Source organism: Genypterus blacodes, unplaced genomic scaffold (assembly GCF_046128005.1).
Source record: "Genypterus blacodes isolate CSIRO-AG114 ecotype Tasmania unplaced genomic scaffold, CSIRO-AGI_Gbla_v1 ptg000021l_1, whole genome shotgun sequence".
Lineage (NCBI taxonomy): Eukaryota > Metazoa > Chordata > Actinopteri > Ophidiiformes > Ophidiidae > Genypterus > Genypterus blacodes.
In genome coordinates, this window is record NW_027466834.1 from 2,262,501 (window position 1) to 2,280,102 (window position 17,602).

The 17,602-nt window shown below is 42.3% G+C and overlaps 1 long non-coding RNA gene across 1 annotated transcript in view; it reads right to left on the bottom strand.

The window, feature by feature from the left end:
- The window catches only part of LOC142991870 (uncharacterized), a 271,893-nt gene that overhangs the window by 203,598 nt on the left and 50,693 nt on the right, over positions 1–17,602 (bottom strand). The gene's annotated exons all lie outside the window — the stretch shown is intronic.

A 17,602-nucleotide genomic window follows, 5' to 3' on the forward strand; every position in this document is an offset into this window, starting at 1 on the left:
CTATCTTCTGTTTCCCTACACGGCTCCTCTCTTTTCCTTCCTCTCTTGAATCTCCCCTCGTTTCCTCCCCCCCTTTTTTTGTATAGTGAGCACAATAAATGTCGTGTTGCATGTGGCCTATTGCATTCGCTGGGTGGGTCAGGCCGAGAGGTGAGCAGGGAGGAAAGGGAGGATGCAGGGACGGAGGAGACGGAAGAAAGGAAGGATTGGGGGGGGGGCGGGGTTCACTTGAGGATGACATAGAAAAGAAGAAGAAATTATTGGGGGGGATGGCAGCGACATGGAGCAACAGCCTTTTCAGATGTGTTTTGAAGGTCATTTTAATTATGAGTCAGACCCGTTTGACTTTCAGCAGAAAAATCTTCATGGTTAAATGTTTCAGAAAAGTGTTTTCAAAGTTAAAGGGGAACTGAAAAACCCAGAATAACACAGTTTCCTGCGATGCTCTGTAACACCAAAGTGCATTAAGTTTAATGTAATTGACAACAAATATAGAAAAATACACACAAATGCTCCTGATGCGTAAAAACCTTTTGAGTAAATCTGCTAATTCACACGGACGCGCAGGTCAGAAGGTAATCTGCAGTAAATACAGCATATAACAAGCTCATTTATTAAGTAAAATATGTAAATAAAGTTTGCCAAAGGGAGTACATAATAACTTACATTTTCACAATTATGTCTCATGTCTTCCATTTGTTTCCATTGTTTTCTCTGTATGAATCACTAAACCTGAAACTGGGAAGTGATAGCATCAAAGAAACTGTGACAGATGTTTCCATCAAACAGGAACAAACAGCTAACCAGTGAAAGTAACAGTCTCTTTCCATAAAGTGATGTTCAATTAAACTGGCGTTCAGTCGCGGCAAAGCAATCAGCCATTCTCTCGTTAAAGCAAATATAAGGTGAGATCAGATCCATGTCTGGTAGAATCACTCAGCCTGCCTGACAGCTGCTTCATAAATCTCCTCATCTGCTCTGACATTTGGTTTCCAGCTGTGGCACCTCTGGAGTTACGATCCCGACATGATCAGGGTTTCTCCTCCCCCCAAACACAGAGCGTGCTCAAGATTGGTGTCAATTGATTGATTGACTGGTTGTGTTTCTTTGCCAAGATAGAATAGAATAGAAAAGTATGGAGTAGAATCAGCCGGAGCCGAACAATTCGTCCGTTTAGTTGGAGCTCAGGTTATGAGTCACAATTGGCGTGTCAGCGACCTGCCAGCCTGTCTGCCTGTCTGTTTATCTGTCTGTCTGTCTGTCTGTCTGTCTGTCTGTCTCTCTGTCTGTCTGTCTGTCTGTCTGTCTGTCTGTCTATCTATCTGACTGTCTTTTGTACTAGAGGGGCATATTTAAACATATATAAACGTGCGCACTGTGCTCTGGATGTGTGTGTGTGTGTGCGTGAATTAGACGCTAACTTATCTAAAAAGAGGCAATTGTAATTGAATTTTTCTCAATTAAAGTATTAGCAGAATTCCATTTTCTATTTGTCCTCATTCATGTTTGAAATCATTTTCCAGCTTGATGAGGCGGATGTGGACTTTCATTTATCCTGCATTAGTGCATCGTATGATGATACTTTATTGGGTAAAATGAATAAATAGTCAGAGTTCTATACATCAAATCATTTAGTTGTGTTCATGTAAATTCAACAAATTTACACTGTATAAATGATGTCATCACAATATTAGGAAAGGGAAGGAAAGGAAAGAAAACAAGATGAAATTGAACAAAATGAAGTGACAAAAAAATCTAAAACAACATAGATTGATAGGAAAGCAAACTACATTATAAAAGGAAATGAAACTAGATGACAACATCACGACGTGAAATGACATCGGAGAAAGAAAAGAAAAAATGCAAACAAAAATGAAATGAAATAAATGAGATGAAATCAAGTAGTAGCAGGAAGATAAGGCAGAAAACAGACAGAGAAGATGAGAGCAAATTAAACGAGAGAAGTGAAGAATCAGAGCAGAATGGAAGGAAAGGAAACACAATTACTTTGTTTGTGTCTTTATTTACATTTGAAAGCTGACTGTGTGTAAGTTCACACACACACACACACACACACACACACACACACACACACACACACACACACACACACACACACACACACACGCTTGTTCCCTGCTGCTTCGGAGCTCTCTGTGCTCTTTATTAAACGTATGAGCTCATATCTGCTGTTAGTCTGACGGCTTGGCATGCAGACGGAGCGACCCGTCGACCCTCCGGTTGCTTTGCTCTGCTTACTATTTCCGCTTTCTCCCTCCAAGGTCACTGCAGAGTTTGCGAGCGAGACGTGAACATGCTTCCTCGTCCACCTGTGCAATGTGAGTAATCCTCAGCATGTCAGCCATCCCCCTCTCCCTCTCTCTCTCTTTCTCTCTGCACCACACTGTGTGTCTCTTTGACTCTTCACAAGTGTGTATTTTGTTGTTGTTGTTGTTTTTGCAAGCTTCTCCATGTGTGAAGTCTGTTACAATTACGTGTGCAGGTGTGAAAGCTGCCGTGCCTTGATGGTGATTTTCCCTTCTGCGCCGTTGCACGTACACGACTTTAGACGCTTAGTGTGATTTTTGTGTTGCATGTGCGCTCCTGTGTCTGCATGTAGGTGTGTGGGCCTCCACATCTGTGTGTGTGTTTGTGTGCGTGCGTGCGTGTGTGAATGTTCCCCAAGTTTGTGTGCGTGCGTATAATCCAAGGCCATTCAATAGCACCACAAGAATCCATCCCATATCCTGGTTGCCATGGTTACTATGGCCACTTACCACAGAGGGTCCTGGCAGATCAAACAGGTGTGCATCCTGACAATGTCTCTCCACGACGATTGTTGCTAGGAACCTTTGTTGTGCGCAACACACAGGTGCCCAGAGAAAACCGTCCCAGAGAAAACCAGCAGGAGCACAAAAACATTGTCAGGATGCCCCAGTCTGAACTGGTGTGTATGTGTGTGTGTGTGTGTGTGTGTTCTTCTCCTTCTATCCTTGTGAGAGACAGTTTGCAGTTTAGGTCTTTATTTCTGTTTACATGTTTACATCATTTGGTTGCCTCCTGGCTACATATTTGTCAGTTAGAGACTCCATGCTGCGTTCATGGCCCATACAGGAATCAGGATTATTAGGTTCCATTTAACGTAATGGTTCAGTTATATGTTTTCTTTGGGATTTTAGGTGGTTTACTGGTTTGTGTATATGATACACACCTGTTATATCAAAATGATGGTTAGCTAAACCCCAGAACACAACACACATGCAAAGGAAATGAAAGGAAACTCAACAAAACTACCAAAGGAAAGGAATCATCTCTCTGTCTCTCTCACCTCTGCTCACCTCGCCCTACCCCTGCAACTGTTGACTATGTGCTGCCACCCTCCCCTCACACCCTGCTGTCCTCCCCCAATCCCCCGCCCCCCAAGTCTCTCCACAGCACACCTGTTGTTCTATTCATCTCTCTCCGATCACTCGCTCCTCCATTTTGACTCTCTCTCCTCGCGAGGCGTCCCACTGTCAGTAAAGTGTTTGTCTGTGTACCTACAAAGTCTGTTTTTCATCCAATCAGACGTGTGGCTTTGCCGCACCTCCCCCCACCCTCGGCTATATCCCTATCTAATAAATCTGAAAGGACAAATGTAAGCCCCTCGTCCCCTCAAACTGCCCCTCCTCCTCCTCCTCTGACCTCCTCTCCTCCTGCATTAGTGTGCCACTCATCAACGTGACTTACATCTAACCTTAAAAAGCTTTGTCGCCATGTGTGTGTGTGTGTGTGTGTGTGTGTGTGTGTGTGTGTGTGTGTGTGTGTGTGTGTGTGTGTGTGTGTGTGTGTGTGTGTGTGTGTGTGTGTGTGTGTGTGCGTGTGTGTGTGCGCGCGCGCGCGCGCGCTTGATTGTGAGCACACACCCTGCTGTCTGTAGTAAATATCATCCATAAAGCTGTGTGTTGATAATATTGACAGGAAGCATCTTTGATAAATCCATACGGGTGGCGATTCAAGCTGCAGCCCACCTGTGTGCAAAGGAAAGGAAAGGCAGCTTTAAGATTTGATCAGTGTAATCCCAATGTAAATAAAGCGCAGGATTGCAGGCTGGTGTCATAACAAGAACTAAGCTGCATTTACACGGTGCATTAAAACACAATCCAGAAACACAAACGTGTGAAGAACACACTGTGATGCAACCTGCCACACCAAGCAAGGAGATCTGGCTCGCATTGTAATTGGATCGAGTATGAATGCAAACTGCACAGCTGAGGTGCATTCATGTGATAGAACCCCCCCCCCCCCCCCCTACCCACCCACCCACACACACACTAACCTTGTGTTCCCGGCTCTGCTCACACTCGTGTAATAAAGTTATTTTGAATAGAAAGTTACGATTTGCCATAAATGGGTTTCTGCTCCTCTAATGTGGATGACGACAGTTACTGGCAGTGCCTCATCATAATTATTTCTATTGTTTTCTGCAAATTATTTTCAAGAGATCTCGAGAAAATGTGTTTTCTCCTTCTCTGTTTTTTTGTCTTCTCAAGATCTCAAAAAAAATGATCCAATTATCTCTAGAAAACGAAATATATTAATGATAACAAGCATCTTGCAGGAGTAAGGAGGTAGTCCAGGCTTAGATAGCACAATGGGAGATGTGAAGTTATTCATGTTTTCTGGCTATGTAAAACTTTTGTTCATATCAGTGTTTTCTTTTAAAAGCAGCAAAGCAGCTGTCAATTTATGTTTTTTTAATTCAGCCTTCTCTACCTCTTTGTATGCCTCCATCTATTGCTCATTTTCAGCTTCCGTCCCCACACATATGGCACCTTTTCTTTCCCTCACCATTGCTCCCCCTCATCTCTCCCTCCACCTCGCACCTCTCTTACACCACCTCCCTCTTCCTTGCTCCCCTATGCTAGGCACCTGCCCTCCCCCCACTTTCTGCGTCGTCGCTATTCCCCTGCGCTCACCCTCCTTCCCCCTAACCCAATAACTATAGCCCTCTGCTCCCGGCCTCCCCCGCTGCTCTTCCAGCAACAGCTCACCCCCGCCCCGTGTCTCCCCCCGCAGCGAGCCCTCGTCTCAGACCGCCGTGTGCACAATGTTCCTTGGGTGAGAGGTCAATGCTCTGGCTCCTCTGGCTACACTCTGGCTGCCCTGTTCTCCCCATTGGCGATGCTCCAACCGTGACGGGAGATCACAGGGTTCAATTCGCTCTCCTGTACGCTGAGAAAGACATGAATGTACAGGACAGACATGACACCTAGATAGTTACTCCCTGTGCTGGGCACTTCTCTTTGAGCGTTTGATCACTGCATTTTAAAACATTATGTTACCTACTTATATGTCATTATATATGTTTGGCAAATTAATCAAGTTGCTTTCTAAATGCCAAACGTAATAGGTCGGCTCTAGATTATTTATGATCTATGATTGAGACCTTATTTCACCGCTTTTAGACATTGTATGTGATATTGGGCCATACAAATAAACTTGACTTGACTTGACTTGACTTTAAAAGACACTAAGAGCAAGTGACAACAGATGATATATGCAGAAAAATATGCATATGTTACATTTTTTTTAAAGATGAATGCAGTTTCTGTATTTGGAAAGGAAAGGAAAGGAAAGGAAAGGAAAGGAAAGGAACGGAAGGAAAGGTGGTGAGGTGAGGTGTATTTAGCCATTTTTTGCTTTTATACTTAACAAATGACCTAAATTGTTATCATTTATAGTTAAGTACTATTAAGAAATTATTAAAATCAGATCGGATCAAAATCATCATAAATCAATTAATTTCCTAAAGATAAAAACACAGCACACACCCGGACACACAGAACACTTAAGGGCTGGACAATAGAGGCTGTTCTCAGGAGGAATGATTCAATATGAGGCAGCTTGTTTTGGTTGTACAATGGATTGAAGATAACAGGGGAAATTTGGGATGAAATGATTGGAAAATTCAATAAATTCTGTCAGGATAACTCATTTGTAAACCAATTTGGAGACCGCCCTGATGTCGCCATTTAGAATTTTCATCTAACCTGAAATATTTATTTAAGCATCCAGTTTTTAATCGAGATTGGGTAAATTAAAGATTATTGAAATAATGTATTCAATCATCATGTAGGCATGGTGGCCAGAGGACACAGAAATCTGTTCTGTCACCGAGCAAATAATGAAAACGTGTCATCTTGGACGAGGCAGGCAGACACATACTGCACTTCAGAGAATTCCATTTTCTAATTCTCTGACAGACGCAGAGGGGGAGCAGAACACATGTACCTCCCCCTCACATACACCAATTACTGCAATGAGCAAATGAAAGGCTGTGTCCCATCAGGGCCACCGTAGGGGGTAGAGAGAGAGGGGAATGTAGAGAGAGAAGGGGGAGTTGTACATAATTGCACTCCCCCTACACACACACACACACACACACACACACACACACATCGGTGTTGTTGATCATCTCAGAGTTGTGTGTTCAGTTTTGCAGCAGATTGCCCCCCCCCCCTTCCCTGTTTTTCTCCATCTCGCCCTCCGTTTCTCCACTCCATCTCTCCATCCACTCCACAGATTTCCCTCCTCCTCCCTCTCATCAGCTGTCACTTTGCTCAGTGACATTTTGTCTGACTTGGTTCTCACAATAATAGCAGTCAAAATATGTAGAAAGAGTCTGTCAGGTCAGTCAGGATTATTTCCAGCTTTACAACACACAAAAGAAAGACAATGGCTGACTGACTGCTTCTTAAAAACATTTTTGCTAATATGAGTTCAACGCTACTCAGACTTACTCTTTGTTCGCGTGGCTGCGCTCATATTTAAATGATCATATAGTGTTTTACCACAGAAAAAATAAACCTTTAAGAAACCTGAATTAATCAAGTGGTCTAATAGTGACACACTGTCAGAAGGTGCCTGAATGCCCATGTAACCTCTCGTGCCACGATTGATGCTGATGATATCAAAACTGACGTGAAAATATTAGTTCATCTAGTTTTATATATTATAGTAATTTATATCTGGGTGACAATGCCTTATGTATTGGCAGATTTAATGATAGTTGCTCTCTCTTGATTGCAGGAGCTCTAAGAGTTTTGTATCTGCATTGTTGAATTGTTTTCCTTATTAATGACAGTTTGGATCTGGAAAACACACACACACACACACACACACACACACACCCACCCACACACACACACACACACACACACACACACACACACACACACACACACACACACACACACACACACACACACACACACACACACATACTTATCACATAAACATGAAACTGGGTTTTAGCTGTTGGTGATTGAAACGTCGTTCTGAATCCTCCCGTCTCTCATCTGAGCTACACCGGTTAACTGATAAGTACTGAGCCTGCACATAGGTGGAAGTGAGTAATTGTTATTTGTTTTCAGGAAATATTGAAACTCCTCTTGTTCCCAGACATAAAAAAGCTTTTTCTGAATCCAGTTTGGCCGAGTATGATGACATCAACTATGGAGTATTCTTTCAAAACCTCACACACGTTTAAGTTAGATCTTTCTACACTAAGCTCAGTACTTCAATCAATCAGCCTCTTGTCGTGTGTGTGTGTGTGTGTGTGCACGCGGCCACACTTGGTGAGCGTGATTGTGTGAGTGAAGCCCACCTGACTGCATGCTCTCAGTGTGTGGGGCTGCAGCGCGGCATCTCTGCAGGCTAATTGAAGTCAACCACAGGGCAGCGTTAATGACCAGCCTACAGCGACCGTCCATGGTCTGTCATCCATCTGTCTGCAGCCCTGCGTGGTATTTAGAGAGATCAGGAGGGTTCAGAGAGAAGGAGAGAAAGGCACAAAGAGTCGGGGAAAAACAAAGGTGAGGGAGGGGGGGGACTCGGGATGGAAGTGGGCTAATAGACAAATGACCCAGGTGATGAAATGACCGCCATGCTGTGCAGGAAGTAGCCACGTCCGGCTCTGCTTATTTCTGCTCAGTGCCCATTATCCCCCCACAACCTCCCCTGGCGCCAAATTCACTAACGCAGAATCGATATGAGCAGGTGGGAGAACAGGAAGTGTGGATGAGGGGAGGAGAGCAGAGGAGAGGAAGGAGGAGAGGATTGGGAGGGATTTTCATGGTATTCATTGTTTTGTCTGAAAGAAATTATGGTTAGGTTTATGAAACGTTACGAACTCGGACACATCTGCAGTTTAGGGAAATCCTGGTAAAATCCATTTTCAGAATCGATTATTTTATAAAAGACGAGAAGGCCACACATACATTCTTTTAAAATGTGAGTTTGCTTGAAAATGAAAATGTGATGGAAACATTATGGAATAGATCCTAGAAACATCCCAGTGAAAATAGGTTTAAGCAGTATTTTAGTACAAACACAGTTTCTCTACTGATTTTTGGATAATCTGGCAGATGATGTTTTTTTTTCCATTATTACTTTGGTTATTACTTTCCGGATATCATCAGACATATTCTGAGCTGCAGTTGCTGTTACTTGTCCTTGTTTACTGTTAAATGTGCTGAAAAAATGTCTTTCTAAGGCAGGAGACAACGTTGAGATGCATTAGGATGTTAGAATTTGTGGGAAATTCAATATAAACAGATTAGTTCTTAAAAGCAAATGTAAAGGTCAAAATCTGTAAAATCATAAAACCCAGATTCTTTTTTCAATCAGAGGAAATGACAGCGCAGTTTAAGAAATAGAGGCTGAAGACGTTGCTGGCTGTAAACTGCAGCTGATGCTCTCCTGTCTGGTTGCAGGCAGTTTGCAGGAGTTTCTGTCTCTGCCACTTTTGCCCTTGTGGCATTTTGCTATGTGAGCCCCCCGGGGGTTCGTGGTCGCATCCAACGCTGGCATCAAGCCTGTGGTCAGCGGTAAACACACCACATTAACCCCAAAGTCAACCTGGACAAGCTCCAGAAGAGCACCAGATAATGGGGCTGCTGCTCAACTCCCTCAGTCATTTATTTCAGAATGTGAAACCAGAAAACCAGTACAACCAGTACAGTGAAGCCAAGGAGGTTTTTACTTGTTAGATTTGCTGCTCTGTCTCATCGAAATGCTGAAAAGTGAGCATGACAAAAACAGTTTCTAATTGACAATTACAATAAATACACTGTTTTTGTTGAAAGTGCAGTCTTTGCTACTGTCAAAGCTGCCACAACTGATTTGCTCTGTACAGTGAAAAGAGATAAAGACCCTTGTTTGTTATGAAAATGTGTTGTTGTCTGTCATCAAAATAATATGTTCAGTATCCCAGCCGTTACTATTTTCACTTCATTTTAACCTCAAAAAGATATTTCCCTTTTTTTTTCCAAATAAGACATGGAGACATGGGACAGTGCCTGATGATTATATGCTCATACATTGGAGTCAGGGAGGTGTAGCACCTGATATTGGTGTTTGGGAGATAAAGGTGGTTTGCGAAGCTGCATGCTGAGCAGCAGATAAACCCGCTTTGATGTGGAAAATGCAGGAGGTGGACAGAATAACAAGAATACCTGTAGAGTCTGCACTCAGTGGCCACTTTATCACACACGCACCTCCGTCCAATCCAATATAACAGCCCTGCTTTAGCTCCTGTACCTCCCTTAAGGTGATAATGCACAGGGTTTTTTAGACATTGAATCAGAGAGGCGTTGATTGAGCTTATTGGTAGCTGTTGCGACTGTAGTTTGTGTTGTTGATTTATAAATCGGTATTGTCTGGAAAGATGGATGTACATTTTTGGGAGAAAATATTAAGAAACCTTCAGATTTGTATATCTTTACCGCTGAGATCCAAACCTATTGCAGATAAGATATGCATCCTGAGATTGCGTTTTAAATGTTGTAAATGGTGTTTTCGTCTGCATAACCTCTGGCTCTATTGTCCGTGTCCACTTCTACATGTGCAGCGAGGCCGGTACATTGCCGCACGAGGCTATAAGTAGAAGCTCTATATAGTCCATATGAAGTGGAATATGAATTAAAGTGTGGTGCTGTGAAAGGAGGGCTCTCTTTTGCATGTCATTAACATGAAATCTTGACCCATTTGAGTTAATGATTTTATTATCTTCCAGTACATGTAAGGGAAATTATTCACAAGTTACAACAGAATATGATAAAGAGATATTTTTTCTCTCCTCTGTATAAGAATTACATTTCGCTAACTGGCCTTGACAACATAATTGAACATTAGTCTAATATAGAACATTACCAGAGAGAAATGAAAGCCTGCTGTCCTTGAACACTCAGTCAGCTTCATTGTGAAAACTACTGTCTTCCCTCCGTGGCTCTGAGTGAAAGAACCTTCATCCCGAAGTGAAGAGCATAATTTAACCCGCTCTAATGACATGGAACTATTCAGCAAGCTGCCCGTAATTGTTGGACCAGGGCTGGAAGAATAATAGTCCCGAACTCTCACCCTCCAACCTTTTCTTCTGTACAAGTCTGACCTAAGTCCTCGATCGGGAGAGGGGGAAAGAGAGAGAGACGGTGAGAGGGAGAGAGAGAGAGAGAGAGAGAGAGAGAGAGAGAGAGAGAGAGAGAGAGTGTTAGTAAGTTATGTGAACTACAGGAAGCCCATTATTTCTTAATATGATTTTTTAATGTGAAAATTAGAAGCAGACTGGATGTGGAGGTAATTTCTAATGTGTCATTCTGTGTGCGAGTGTGCATGCTTGTGCCTCCATATGAGTGTGTGTGTGTGTGTGTGTGGGTGTGTGTGTGTGTGTGTGTGAGTGTGTGTGTGAGTGTGTGTGTGAGTGTGTGTGTGTGGCAGGGGAAGGTGGCATGTGGGGGGTTATAACCAGGCAGCATGTCCTTATGTGACAATCTCCAATATTCCTCGCCTAATACCTGTAACTCAGTGGCTCATACTGGACGTTAATGAGTGCTGAGTATAGCACACCTCACAGAGAGAGAGAGAGTGAGACAGAGAGGGTGGGGGGGAGGGGGGAGTGGGTGCAAAAAGAGAGAAAGAGAAGAAGAGGCGAGTGGTGCTGGTCTAATGAACTCATAGCTGTGGCTGTATGCTGTCACTCTCCTGCTCAGCGCTGTGACCTGGACAATGCAGGCACATTGTTGCGGTGAATTGTGTGTGCTAACCCAGGCAGCCAGCGCCCCATCGCGCATCAATAGCTCCTGTAACTTAAACTTGGTGTAGTGCAGACCGGCCCAGGCAGCTGTCATTCTCAGCATTGTTTGGCCTGACAGCAGCCTCTGATGAGGCCATTGTAGAGTGAGGAACTCGGCAGAAAAGCAGAAAACTACACACACACACATGACGTGGGGCTGTGTGAGGAGTGTACAACCTCACGACGACATGATCAAGATTTATATGTTAAACTGCTGCAGCACCGCTCACCTGTCAGGTCCCTTAATAGAGACTAAAGTCATTATTGTGAGTAACAGAGACAGAGTAACATCATGCAGCAAAAAAAAATAATCAGGTGCTTTATTGTGCTTCATATAAATACAACTGTCAAATATTCCACCTCCTTTTCATATGATGACCTCAACCAACAAGGTTCTGTTTTAATTTGTGTGACTTGCTGTGTTTGTTAGCAGGGTGTGTCAAAAATGTGAGATCAATTTAGATGCCAAAAATATTTCTTCACATTGCAAGATTTAAAAAGCAAATTCTTTCAAGAGTAACACACCAAGATGGATTAAAGAACAAACATGTTTCATTACACCCTCATTTTCATCAGGTGCAAGTTGGTTCACATTCAGACAAGGATCCAGATCTGACAGATTCATTAATGGAAACAGAAAAAGGGCAGAAACGGCAAACACATAGGTCTTTACAAGGAAGTAGCGAGAACAAAACTGTTATTACAGCCATTTATCTCCCTGTAGATCAGGATTATTATCATTAGTTTTCTTATTGTTTGTCACACAATTACAAGTGAGGTCAAGACCTTGTGATGGCATTTATTACTAATGTTTATTAACCAGAGAATGAATTGAAAGAGAATCAAAAGATTGATTGAGAATGAAAATGTATTTATTTGCATCCAAAATATGAAGTCATTATTTATCATGCTTTAAATTTCTAAAACGAAAAAACAAATCTCCAGGAAAGCTGTTAGTATAGATGTATTGTGATATTGAGAGAAAAGAGGTTCCACTTCCCCCAAAGCAAAGTCTGGCCATAGAAGAGGAACAGATGTGAAAATTTACAACAAATGGATGCATAGAATGTTTTTCACAGCATTCGTATACTTTTAAGCTGCTACAAAAACCTACAATGAGCTTCTTTTTAATACATGAACCATGGTAGCAGAAAAATCAATCTAAATCCTGCTCTGTGATTTGAAACATCAATCATCAATGAAAACGGGTGAAGATGAGAATGTGTTTCTTCCTGAGGGGGGGAAAGTGCATCTGTGGTAAAGCAGAGTTTTCCTCCTGCTTGGCGATATGTGAATTTTAATTTATATATTCAACAGCTCCTAAGCCACAGGCCCACTTCCTTAATGGGCTTTAGACCGAGATTTGATTGAGTCCTGTTGTGCCTCGACCCCAATGAGGACCTGAAAGGCTTTGGAGAGCCGAGCACCCAAAGAGCGGGGATATGAATAGAAAGGTATTGAAGCAAGTACTGAGGTCCTAAAGAGCTGTGTGTGTGTGTGTGTGTGTGTGTGTGTGTGTGTGTGTGTGTGTGTGTGTGTGTGTGTGTGTGTGTGTGTGTATGTGTGTGTGTGTGTGTGTGTGTGTGTGTGTGTGTGTGTGTGTGTGTGTGTGTGTGTGTGTGTGTATGTGTGTGTGTGTGTGTGTGTGTGTGTGTGCGTGTGTGTGTATGTGTGTGTGTGTGTGTCCTTTTCAGGTCTAAGAGCTCTTATCCCCGAGCAGTAAAACATGGAGCACAGCACTCCTCAACCCTCCTGGTCATTTCATCTACTTCCAAATGTCACAGTGTCACAGACCTTTGTTGAGATCAGCAAGAAGGATATAGTGTGTGTGTGTGTGTGTGTGTGTGTGTGTTTGTGTGTGTGTGTGTGTGCGCGTGTGTGTGTATGTTTGCTTTTGCCAGTGAGGTGTGTGTGTAACTAAAGTAATAGAGGAAGAAAAAGGAAGTAGAGAAAAGAGAAAGTGCAAAAACACAAAAAATTGATAACTTCAGATGGTGTAAAGCTGAGCCACAGTCACACACCTGGAACATTTGGGACGTGATTCAATAACAGGAATTCGTCAAGGCAACAGAGTAAATAAATGATGGGGGAAGCTCGGGAAACATCAGATATCACACACAGAATCCACATCCTCAATAGGTCTCAGATGAATAAACGATTCTGTCCCTCTTTCCCGTCTGGACAGTAATGAGGTGGGAAAGCTGTGTGGGTCAGTGTGTGGTGCCGGGCCGCTTACCCGCCATTAAAGTTTAATAGAAATAGAAGAACGTCAGAGAGGTCAGCCAGGGCGTAGTCGCCGATATTAACAGGAAATGGGGAGGCAGGTAGGTGGGCTCCAGCTACAAGCAAAGCCATTATCATTCATTTACAGGATGTTTGTCATTCACAACACAACCTGCATGCAGAAACAAAGTGCGGCGTTTGGCTGGAATATCACACAATTGGTGAATATGTAACGGTTATTTGTTATTTTATTAAAATATTCTCATCTCCTCCTCTCCTCTCCTCTATTCTCCTCTATTCTCCTCTCCTCTCCTCTCCTCTCCTCTCCTCTCCTCTCCTCTCCTCTCTCCTCATCCCGCTGACATCTTACTTTATTGGCAGAGCTTTGCAGAACCAATACTCGAAGATTAAGCGTGTGTCCTTTTACTCTTCTGTTATTAAACAGCTGCTCCGACACACAACCGCTCCTTGTCTGTGTGTGCGTATGTGTGTGTCTCAGCTGACAGGCAGCAAAAAAAGCTCTTGCGTGAATTCCAAAAAGGTCACTTTCCCACCCTGATTTTGCTTCCTCTTACTCGTGTTTACGTCAACATGTAAATCCAGTGTCGCTTCATGTCTCATCACGTGTAATAAATGAATAAAGTCATAGAGACATTATGCAATGTGATGAAATAAAACATCCTTTGAATTATTTTTGAATAAATGATGTACATTAGATATTGTTATAATTACATTTTTGAATGATGAAATTGATAAATGTACGTATGTAATTTCAGCTGTAGCGGTAAAATGTTTCCACTCTGGTAAATTGCCAATATTTGATCATTCACACCTCGTCTGATTTACAGCTTCTGCTTTTTTCAGCCAATCACATTCTGCTACTTTGACTCTCGAGCTTGCAGAACTGCATCAGAACTTCATTGTGTCCAGATGTAAGTACAATGTGAATATCGCAGGATAAACATAACCACAGTGTGACACGGTGTGGAAGACTAGTGATTTTGTTGTTGTAAATTCACTTTCTTGACAACAAGTCACAGTCTACCTCAATGTGTCTCACCCGCACTTCCCTCCACCCACTCATTCTCAGCTTGTCCGTTTGCATCCACAACCTCAGGAGCCATATACTCGGCTGCTGCATGCAATTATAATCAGCTCCCCAAGATGTTCGCAAGCTTAAATTAGAACCCAAACTGGGCCCAGAGTACCTGCCCCTTTCTCTCAAAAGGCCCTAATGTCTGTACGTTGTGATGTTCTGTTTTGTTGATAAATGCAAGAATGTTTTGCCTTGACCTCTGTCTCTGGACCTTTGTGGGGCTGTGCGCTTCCCTTTGGGGCACACAACAACAATTATTTGTGCATCCTGTAAAGGTAAGTCAGCAATGTGAAACAGCGTTGTTACATTTTTCTGCCCAGAGCTGCACATTAAAACACAATTTGGACGTGGAAACTAGAGAACTGCGAGGCAACGCCGTGACAGATCCGCCAAAATTCAAGAATAACACATGGAATCGTTTTTTTCTTGTCATTTCTTACTTGTGACTTGTAATGTATACATTTACATCTGTACCTGAAATAAACTGGAAGCCTGCAGCCTGTTCATGTGAGCTGATTAATGTTCTGCGCCCTGCATATTCCTCCTCATTGTACATCTCAGCTAGACTCCAACTGTGGCAATCAATTCAATCAGCAGTGCTTATGAATCCATTACCATCTAGCTGAGAGCAGGCGGGGGCTGCATCCTTCAACTGGCCTCAGAGTAATTACAATTTAGTCAAACCCAAAAGGAAGGCTAGATGGATGGAGGGATTGAATGGATGGATAGATAGATGGCTGGGTAGACTAATAAACCATGTCCCTAATGGCTTACATGTGACTATGAATATGCATTACAGCAATTGGGCAATAAGAGTGGGTGTTGTGTTATTTACACCCCATGTCCCCCCTTCTGAGAATGCCGTAGCAAGTTGCCATGGCGACTAAAGCATAGCATAGCAACCCACGACAAATGTTGCATCCTAATTCTGAAGGTCAGAGGTCTTACAGTGCATTGAGGATGTCTACAGGCCTTGAGGCCATAATATACAATGTTGAAAATTCATAATTCTCCACACTGACGCCCACCGAGCTCCCCTCATATATAATTACAGGCTCTGCTCTCCACACACAAAAAATACATTTCCCTATGCTCCAAATTAAATTTCAAACATGAGTTTGAACCGCTAACCTTTGCACAACAAAGAGTTTTTTCACATATACTTAAGGTCACATCACAGCAAGCTCTGGTGTGTATACATGTCCACGTCATATATTTACTTTACGCAGCATTACTTTTGAATAAAGAACATTCTTAACTCATCTGTTGATGCAACGTATAAAGAATTGTATATCTTTGGCATAGATGTAACACTTTTCATCATGTCTACTTTGATTCTATTTTTCTGCATTCTGCTTCTTTCTATCCCAAGTACTCAGTCCTGTTCGGTTATCCTGCAAAATCCACTGGGTGACACATTCAATTACTGTGTTGCATAATTTGATGGAAGCTTAAACCAAAGCCTCAAAATGTTTAATATCATATCTAATATATATAAGATTTGATCTTGCATGGTTATATCCTAGATTTAAATATTTTAACATTGATTCTGCAGTGCTACAGCTTTTCTGTCATCAAATCAGCGAGCCGTTATGTGATTACAGAATGGTAAAAAATTCTGTTTATAACTGTAAACTGTCATTTTGAAATGAGTCTCAGTTTGATAAGGAAGCTCAGTTAAATCCTCTACCTGAAAGCATCACTGCAAGACGTATTGGTTCTGTGACTTCAGAAGAGACACACTGGTTTGTGTTCAGACATGACTGGAACGACACGTCGGATCCGTTTCAGGGGAGTTTCGAGTCTGGAGTGTCGGGGCGCAACACAGTATGGTGAGATTGTGATAGTACCTGGCCCACATTGCTTTAATTAGAATTAAATATCAAGAAATTATACTGTGCCAAATGGCATATGAAAGGATCGTAATCACAGTGTGATTACAATTATTGGATAATTGGTGTGGCCCTTCTCCGTTTCTAAATGTCTCAGAATTCTGACACCCACATGTGACAATTATAATGATAATCATCATTTCGACTATCGGAATGATAGATTTCTAGTATTCTTTTCCGAGGGTTTAATTATAGCATGTTTTTTGTTATGGCCCACTGAAAATGGCAATTTTCCAAGTCTCAGGAATCACAATCGGAGCACCTCTGCACTCAGAAGGCTAGTAGGGGGATGTAACAAATTGATTTTGACACAGCAAACATTTTTTAGATCTAGTGTGACGAAAACAGAGAACTGGTACACTGAAATACGGAAGGCACATGCTAATAATTTTGACATTTTGAGTGAAAAGCTCCAGATTCATTGGGTAATTTGGAGAAGGACATAAAAATATGGTTTGATAGGCCCGTGTCCTATTAAACTGACGAAGGATGGACTCATTAGAGACTGAGCATACAGTCCATTACACACATAGGCAGTTAACAGGCAGACAGAAAGTGAGGTTACATGTCAGGAACAGAGGCATTAAATAAGAAACATAGAGTATATTTAGTTGTATAGATGTGGGTGCTAATGGGTCTTGAGAGGGTATAAGCATAGTCTATACAGTATGTGAAGGGTGAGTGTGTTTGTGTGTCTCCAGGTATATATAATGGTGTAGAGGGGCGTGTGAGCTTCTCTGCAGTTTGGTTTGCGGCTTAATCAGGGAATCGCAGAGCTTTAGGGAGGGATTTTATTTAATTTATTGAATTTAATTGAGATTGAATTCCAGGTGGATGGAAACTGGTGGACCCCTGACCCAGGGTCAGACGAGAGAGGGATGGTGCTCAGAGCATATTTGTCCCCTTTATATTCAGTAGGTAGGTCCATTTATTGAACTGCTTTAATAGGACCCCAAGGAGGGGCGCTTGCCAGTTCCGTAACCATTTCTTCAGAGTCTTTAAGTTACATTACGGACTGGTGATTACATTCTCTGCCGCAACAAGCACAGATTGACAAGTTTAATTTGTCATATCAACAATATATTGGTTAGCTGTTCTCTGTCCTGAGTAATCATGAAAATATTGTTATAAAATTGTGGGTTCATTAAATAAAGTTGGTTGTATGAATCAGTACAGCCACATTACACGCTTATTTCCAGTCTACCTATTCTCCATGTTATACCCCTTCAAGCAGCGAAAAACAACATTTGCACTGTGGCAACCATATATTCGATTAAC